This window comes from Tursiops truncatus, chromosome 5 (genome assembly GCF_011762595.2).
Source record: "Tursiops truncatus isolate mTurTru1 chromosome 5, mTurTru1.mat.Y, whole genome shotgun sequence".
Classification (NCBI taxonomy): domain Eukaryota; kingdom Metazoa; phylum Chordata; class Mammalia; order Artiodactyla; family Delphinidae; genus Tursiops; species Tursiops truncatus.
This window is the reverse complement of record NC_047038.1, coordinates 112,579,454-112,588,853: the sequence shown is the minus strand read 5'-3', so window position 1 is coordinate 112,588,853 and position 9,400 is coordinate 112,579,454.

Here is a 9,400-nt window from a genome sequence, read left to right as displayed (position 1 = left end):
GGGCCAGGTAACGGAGATTGTAATCATCTGAGTGATCTGTAGCACTGAAAAATGGGAAAAGTGACGTTTTCACGGTCAGGACTAGAAATTCATTATTTGGAATGGCAATCCCGTCAAGATTTTTTTTGACAGTTGTTTTCATATTCTTTATATGTTGGAATAAAATATCTAGTAAGTTATGATTTATACTCTGTCATGTGGTTAGAACCTAGCTGTTGGTTCTCATTTGTTAACCCTTGAAGATTTTTTAAAAACTTGTTGCCTTAAGATCAGAGAACAATGGTTTTAGGGCTTATAACAGAGTTTCCCAACCTCAGCTGACATCTGGGGGCAGATCGTCCTTTGTTGTGGAGGACCGCCGTCCTGTGCTTTGTAGAGTGTTAAGCCGAATCCCTGGCCTCTACCTACTAGACCTCAGTGGCACCGCGCTCCGCAGTCAAGAGAATCTAAAATGTCTTCAGACATTTCTGAATGTCCCTGAGGGTGGGGTTTAAAAGCGCTGCTGGTGGAGAACCACTTGCTTATGGAAATTATTTGGGGACCTTTGTACAACATAAATTACAGTGTTCCTTACCTAGAGAGTCTGACTGGGAGTTGGATTCAGGAATCTGCATTTAACAAGCCATCTGTGTTGATGCGGGTGCAGCTGTTTCTTGGACAACACAGAAACGTTTCTGTTTTCTCCATCTCTCTTTAATTTGGTGGTCAGTAGTAGAGATATGACTAGGTTAGAGCTGTTCACATGCATGGATGATGCTGTACTCATCTCTGTGCCCATAGCTGGGAGAGGAGGGGAAGGGACAGGGCTTTTCCTTGGCACTGCCCTTAAGTGCTGCTTCCTCAGGCCTGGGCAGTGTGCTTAGGTACCAGGGTTACTAAATGAGGAACACATTTTCCTCGTCCCGGAGAAGCTTAGAACCCAGTGTGGGAGACTGGTCAGCAAACAGGAAAACTGCAAAACAGCCGCCCAGGGCAGTGACTGTGAGTGGAGAGAGGCGCTCTGGGTGCGCAGAGGGCCAGCTCAGCGTGCCCCCGGGAGAGAGGGGAGGAAGGTAGCCCCCTGTGGGTGGGGAGGAGGGATTGGTCTGCAGCCTTCAGAAGAGGGCAGCGTATCCGCTGTCTCGGAAGGGAGATATAGAGAGAGCTGTGTTTCTTCGTGTCTCATGCCCTCTCTGACAATGATGTGTTAGTCTACAGCTGCGTTTACTTGGGTTGTAGTATTGGGTTTCATTGCAGTTTTTTTCCTTTTCAATTTTTTTCACCCTAAACTGTAAATACTTCAAGAGTAGGTGAAGGTTTACAGTGAACATTGCCAAGAAACAAGGATTTGCAAGTCTCCTTGTATATTTCTTTCTGTTTGACCATTTTTAAATATCGTCACAGGCTAATTTACAGGACTTTGTCACTTTCGGTGTTTGCCCCTCAGTACTGCTACTCTCCAGATAGATCTCTCACTGTCTCTATGGCCATTCCCCAGGTTTAACACCTATTCAGAAGGGCAGCTGAACCTCTGAAAGGCTTTGGGGTCAAGCCTTAGTTCTGCTCACCCCCTCACAGGGTTGCTATGTGAATTGCTGAGGAATCTAGTGTGGCCTGGCACATAGTGGATGAATAAAATTTGTTTCTTTTTTCCTCCCCATTCTTCTAATTAAAAAAATCTCTGCAAGGCAGTAGGCAGATGTTCTTGTACCAGACCTCTCAGTAGCTTCTGCCAGAAAATATACTGCTTTTGACTTAATAGCCATTTATGAAAATAGGTCATTTAAAACCCCGAGTAGGAGTCAGGGAAGGGAGAGGAGGCCTAGAGGGTGATTATGGCTTTAATTTTGAAGAGAAGTTTTATCAAGGTGACCCTGAAGCAAGAAAGCCTTTTTCCTCTTATATGTTTATGGTTCAAGAGGCTTTTTTCTTCCTTCAGAAACAGTCAGAACTGTTCCTTCTGCCTTATCCAATTTAAAAGATGAAAACTTAAACTTACGTGAGGCAAGTCATGGGAAAAATTGTGGTGTCGAGACCAATTGACTCATACAAAATGGATTTATGGACGAGTCATTAAGTAACAGGGAGTACCACGGAAGCCTAATGAAGACAAATGTAAAAGATACACTCTCCTAAAGTGATGGATAAAATGTGTTTGAAGCAACCATCCTCTTTACAAATAAAAACAAATTTTTTTTCAAGAGATTTAGCACAATGTCGATGTTCTAGAGAGTAAATGAGAAGCTTGGTACTAGTCTCTCCTTTCACGTGGCTTCCAGTCTTGTGAGGGAGCAAAGACTCCTATTTAAAAAAAGTAAAGCATGTAAAAGAGAGTAAATAGTGACAGGTAACCATATGGGAAACTCTGACGCCAGAACTAAGTGAGAGGGCCTGTCTCCAATCATGCAAGTCTCTGCTTCAGACCTCCCCAGGGTCCCCATCACTGACACAAGTATTTCCCATGCTTGCCAGTTCATAGGCGTCTCCTGCGCTTTTGCAGACAGATTCTGGTTCCTGCCCCAGAACTACCGAATCAGGATCTCCAAGTGATGCAGATGATTCACTTTTGGGAAACTGGCCTAGAGGCTCAGGGCTGCGCTCTCTCAGTCTGACTTGCTCTGATCCCATGATGGTGGCCCTGCTCCCTTCTGCAGCTGCTGCTTGTCCTTCTTGCCAAGGTGGCATTTTCCCCTCAAACCCAAACACTGTCTAATACCTTTGCTAAGATTTCTCTCCTTTTAGGCTGGTGGACTCCTTTTCCTCCATACTCAGCTCAGGTTCACCTCCCGAAACCTTCCTTTGATCTCCAGGGCCTGGTGTAAGCCACTCTTCCGTAGGTGCTGTTCTCTGCATCATTTTATCCAAATGCATACAGCTTTTTAAAAACTTCGCCATTTGTATGTTTCTGTCCCCTTTGGAGTATCAACTCTGAGGGCCCAGGGCCACATCTTATAGGTGCTACATCCCCAGCCTAAGTGCCTGGCAGGTAGATGCTGCATAAAAATTTGAAGCGTTGAATGCCTTCAGGAAGAGATTGATGTTAATTGGGGTAGAGATGAGACTTAATGGCAGAGGCATGATCTTTGATGAGTTTAGAACAAGAATATGTCCATGCTTTTTTAAAAGGTGACGAAAGATAGTATTAGTAACATTTTAAAAATAACTAATATCATCAGTTAAACAACTATCAGTCTAGGTTTGTATTCTTTCATGTGTCTTTAACTTTTTTCTTTTTTCTAAACAATGGAAAATTTTATTTGAGGATCCTAACCCAGGAAGAGCATCTCAGAAACTTTCAGAACTGTTCTCTGTCATTAACTTTTTTTTTTAACATCTTTATTGCAGTATAATTCCTTTCAATAGTGTGTTAGTTTCTGCTTTATAACAGAGTGAATCAGCTATACATATACATATATCCCCATATCTCCTCCCTCTTGTGTCTCCCACCCACCCTTCCTATCCCACCCCTCTAGGTGGTCACAAAGCACCATGCTGATCTCCCTGTGCTATGCAGCTGCTTCCCACTAGCTATCTGTTTTACATTTGGTAGTGTATATATGTCCATGCCACTCTCTCACTTCGTCCCAGCTTACGCATCCCCCTCCCCGTGTCCTCGAGTCCATTCTCTACGTCTGCGTCTTTAATCTTGTTCTGCCCGTAGTTTCTTCAGAACCAATTTTTTTTTTTTTTAGATTCCATATGTATGTGTTAGCATACGGTATTTGTTTTTCTCTTTCTGACTTACTTCACTCTGTATGACTGTCTCTGGATCCATCCACTTCACTACAAATAACAATTTCATTTCTTTTTATTGCTGAGTAATATTCCATTGTATATATCCCACATCTTCTTTATCCATTCATCTGTTGATGGACACTTAGGTTGCTTCCATGTCCTTGCTGTTGTAAATAGAGCTGCAATGAACACTGTGGTACATGACTCTTTTTGAATTATGGTTTTCTCAGGGTATATGCCCAGTAGTGGCATTGCTGCATCATATGGTAGTTCTATTTTTAGTTTTTTAAGGAACCTCCATACTGTTCTCCATAGTGGCTGTATCAATTTACATTCCCACCAGCAGTGCAAGAGAGTTCCCTTTTCTCCACACCCTCTACAGCATTTATTCTTTGTAGATTTTTTGATGATGGCCATTCTGACTGGTGTGAGGTAATTCCTCATTGTGGTTTTGATTTGCATTTCTCTAGTGATTACTGATGTTGAGCATCCTTTCATGTGTTTGTTGGCAATCTGTATATCTTCTTTGCAGAAATGTCTGTTTAGGTCTTCTGCCCATTTTTGGATGGGTTGTTTGTTTTTTTGATATTGAACTGCATGAGCCTCTTCTATATTTTGGAGATTAATCCTTTGTCAGTTGCTTCATTTGCAAATATTTTCTCCCATTCTGAGCATTGTCTTTTTGTCTTGTTTATGGTTTCCTCTGCTGTGGAAAAGCTTTTAAGTTTCATTAGGTCCTATTTGTTTATTTTTGCTTTTATTTTCATTTCTCTAGGAGGTGGGTCAAAAGAATTTTGATGTGATTTATGTCATAGAGTGTTCTGCCTATGTTTTCCTCTAAGAGTTTTATAGTGTCTGGCCTTATTACATTTAGGTCTTTAATCCATTTTTAGTTTATTTTTGTGTATGGTGTTAGGGAGTGTTCTAATTTCATTCTTTTACATGTAGCTGTCCAGTTTTGCCAGCACCACTTATTGAAGAAGCTGTCTTTTCTCCATTGTATATTCTTGCCTCCTTTATCAAAAATAAGGTGACCATATATGCGTGCGTTTACCTCTGGGCTTTCTATCCTGTTCCATTAATCTATATTTCTGTTTTTGTGCCAGTACCATACTGTCTTGATTACTGTAGCTTTGTAGTATAGTCTGAAGTCAGAGAGCCTGATTCCACCAGCTCTGTTTTTCTTTCTCAAGATTGCTTTGGCTATTTGGGGTGTTTTGTGTTTCCATACAAATTGTGAAATTTTTTGTTCTAGTTCTGTGAAAAATGCCATTGGTAGGTTGATAGGTATTGCACTGAATCTGGAGATTGCTTTGGGTAGTATAGTCATTTTCACAATGTTGATTATTCCAATCCAAGAACATGGTATATCTCTCTAACTGTTTAATTTCTCTCATCAGTGTTTTATAGTTTTCTGCATACAGGTCTTTTGTCTCCTTAGGTAGGTTTATTCCTAGGTATTTTATTCTTTTGGTTGCAGTGGTAAATGGGAGTGTTTCCTTAATTTCTCTTTCAGTTATTTCATCATTAGTGTATAGGAATGCAAGAGATTTCTGTGCATTGATTTTGTACCCTGCAACTTTACCAAATTCGTTGATTAGCTCTAGTAGTTTTCTGGTAGAGTCTTTAGGATTCTCTTTGTACAGTATCATGTCATCTGCAAACAGTGACAGCTTTACTTCTTCTTTGCCGATTTGGATTCCTTTTATTTCTTTTTCTTCTCTGATTGATGTGGCTAAAACTTCCAATAGTATGTTGAATAATAGTGGTGAGAGTGGGCAACCTTGTCTTCTTCCTGATCTTAGTGGAAATGGTTTCAGTTTTTCATCATTGAGAATGATGTTGGCTGTGGGTTTGTCATATATGGCCTTTATTATGTTGAGGTAAATTCCCTCTATACCTACTTTCTGGCTGGTTTTTATCATAAATGTGTTGAATTTTGTTGAAAGATTTTTCTGCATCTATTGAGATGATCATATGATTTTTCTCCTTCAGTTTGCTAATATGGTGTATCACATTGATCATATATTGAAGAATCTTTGCATCCCTGGGATAAACCCCACTTGATCCTGGTGTATGATCTGTTTAATGTGCTGTTGGATTATGTTTGCTCGCATTTTGTTGAGAATATTTGCATCTATGTTCATCAGTGATATTGGCCTGTATTTTCTTTCTTTGTGATATCTTTGGTTTTGGTATCAGGGTGATGGAGGCCTCGTAGTATGAGTTTGGGAGTGTTCCTCCCTCTGCTATATTTTGGAAGAGTTTGAGAAGGTTAGGTGTTAGCTCCCTCTAAACGTTTGATAGAATTCGCCTGTGAAGCCATCAGGTCCTCGGCTTTTATTTGCTGGAAGATTTTTATTCACAGTCTCAATTTCAGTGCTTGTGATTGGTCTGTTTATATTTTCTATTTCTTCCTGGTTCATTCTTGGGAGGTTGTGCTTTTCTAAGAATTTGTCCATTTCTTCCAGGTTGTCCATTTTATTGGCATATAATTGCTTGTAGTAATCTCTCATGATCCTTTATACTTCTGCAGTGTCTGTTCTTACTTCTCCTTTTTCATTTCTGATTCTATTGCTTTGAGTCTCTTCCCTTTTTTTCTTGATGAGTCTGGCTAAGGGTTTATCAATTTTGTTTATCTTCTCAAAGAACCAGCTTTTAGTTTTATAGATCTTTGCTCTTGTTTCCTTCATTTTTTTTCATTTATTTCTCATATGATCTTTATGATTTCTTTCCTTCTGCTAATTTTGGTTTTTTTTTTTATTCTTCTTTCTCTAATTGCTTTAGGTGTAAGGTTAGGTTGTTTATTTGAGATGTTTGTTGTTTCTTGAGGTAGGATTGTATTGCTATAAACTTCCCTCTTAGAATTGCTTTTGCTGCCTCCCATAGGTTTTGGGTCGTTGTGTTTTCATTGTCATTTGTTTCTGGGTATTTTTGTTTTCCTCTTTGATTTCTTCAGTGATCTCTTGGTTATTTAGTAGTTTACTGTTTAGCCTCCATCTGTTTGTATTTTTTACGGATAGTTTCCTCTGATTGATACGTAGTCTCATAGTGTTGTGGTCAGAAAACATACTTGATAAAATTTCAGTTTTCTTAAATTTACCAAGGCTTCATTTGTGACCCAAGATATGATCTATACTGGAGAATGTTCCATGAGCAGTTGAGAAGAAAGTGTATTGTGTTGTTTTGGATGGAATGTCCTATAAATATCAATTAAGTCCATCATGTTTAATGTGTCATTTAAAGCTTGTGTTTCCTTATTTATTTTCATTTTGGATGATCTGTCCGTTGGTAAAAGTGGGGTGTTAAAGTCCCCTACTATGATTTTGTTCCTGTCGATTTCCCCTTTTATGGCTGTTAGCATTTGCCTTATGTATTGAGGTGCTCCTATTTTGGGTGCATAAAGATTTACAATTGTTATATCTTCTTCTTGGATTGATCCCTTGATCAGTATGTAGTGTTCTTCTTTGTATGTTGTATTAGAGTTTATTTTAAAGTTTATTTTGTCTGATCTGAGAATTGCTACTCCAGCTTGCTTTTGATTTCCATTTGCATGGAATATCTTTTTCCATCCTCTCACTTTCAGTGTATATGGATCCCTAAGTCTGAAGTGGGTCTCTTGTAGACAGCATATATATAGGTCTTGTGTTTGTATCCATTCAGCCAGTCGGTGTCTTTTGGTTGGAGCATTTAATCCATTTACATTTAAGGTAGTTATCAATATGTATATCCCTATTACCATTTTCTTAATTGTTTTGAGTTTGTTATTGTAGGTCTTTTCCTTGTTTTGTGTTTCCTGCCTAGAGAAGTTCCTTTAGAATTTGTTGTAAAGCTGGTTTCCTGGTGCTAAATTCTCTTAGCTTTTGCTTGTCTGTAAAGGTTTTAATTTCTCTGTCTAATCTGAATGAAATCCTTGCTGGGTAGAGTAATCTTGTTGTAGTTTTTTCCTTTCATCACTTCCAGTATGTCCTGCCACTCCCTTCTGGCTTGCAGAATTTCTGCTGAGAGATCAGCTGTTAACCTTATGGGGATTCCCTTGTATGTTATTTGTTGTTTTTCCCTTGCTGCTCTTAATATTTTTTCTTTGTATTGAATTTTTGATAGTTTGATTAATATGTTTCTTGTGTTTCTCCTTGGATTTATCCTGTATGGGACTCTCTGCACTCTCTGCACATCCTGGACTTGATTATCTATTTCCTTTCCCATATTAGGGAAGTTTTCAACTATAATCTCTTCAAATATTTTGTCAGTCCCTTTCTTATTCTCTTCTTCAGGGAGCCCTATAATTCAAATGTTGGTGTGTTTAATGTTGTCCCAGAGGTCTCTGAGACTGTCCTCAATCCTTTTCATTCCTTTTTCTTTATTCTACTCTGCAGTAGTTTTTTCCACTATTTTATCTTCCAGGTCACTTATCCATTCTTCTGCCTCAGTTATTCTGCTATTGATTCCTTCTAGAGAATTTTTAATTTCATTTATTGTGTTGTTCATCATTGTTTGTTTGCTATTTAGTTCTTCAAGGTCCTTGTTAAACGTTTCTTGTATTTATTCTATTTCCAAGATTTTGGATCATCTTTGCTATCATTACTCTGAATTCTATTTCAGTTAGACTGCCTATTTCCTCTTCATTTGTTTGGTCTGCTGGGTTTTTACCTTGCTCTGTCATCTGCTGTCATTAACTTTTAACTTTGGACAAGGTAGTTAATAATAGATTTTCACATCAGAATGCATCTTAGTGGGTTTTTTAGCACAAAATAAACTAGTTTTCTCTCAAGTTTGTAGATGAAGAAGCTGGCACAATGGGACTTAGCATCTGATGGGAAATGAACCTAAGTCTCAGTGAATGAGTCTCTGTGGGGCCTTCAGCATGTCTGTAGACCTGTCCAACTACAGAACAATGCATGTTGAAGACAGAAATAAAGCACTTTGTAGATAAATGGGAAGATGTGTTTCCTTTTACTAATGTCATTAAAGGTATTGAATCTGCTACAGTATTTACTTTGTAATTTTCTTCGTGAGCTCAAAACACCATAAATAATGTTGTGTGATCTGAGTCATGAATGAATAGTGATTGTCCTGAATAGTAGTCGTAATTTCATTCATCTGTTGAGACAGTGTAGCTAAACAAATAAACTGGCAATTCAGTGGAAAAATTAAAATTTGCCAAGCAGAATAATTATTTGATCACATTTAAAAAATCCTTCAAACCTTGAGGAGATGGAATGGATGGACCAAATGTCAGCCCCACATTCAAGAATAGTTTTTGAAATTTGTATTTTCTTTTGTTTAATTTGAGATATTGACTTTTCTTGTTTAAAGAAATTTTTTTTTTTTTTTTTTTTGGTGGTAGTCGGGCCTCTCCCTGCTGTGGCCTCTCCCTGCTGTGGCCTCTCCCGTTGTGGAGCACAGACTCCGGACGCGCAGGCTCAGCGGCCGTGGCCCACGGGCCCAGCTGCTCCACGGCATGTGGGATCTTTCCGGACCGGGGCACGAACCCGTGTCCCCTGCATTGGCAGGCGGACTCTCAACCACTGCACCACCAGGGAAGCCCTGAAGAAAATTATTTTACTTAAATTACGATCATTTTTGTTTACTCACGCCCTTTAAACAAGAGTTTAAGTTCTTCTAGATTCTAAGTTCTTTAAGGTCAGAGCCTGTGTGTACATTTAAAAAATTTTCTTGCAGGGCG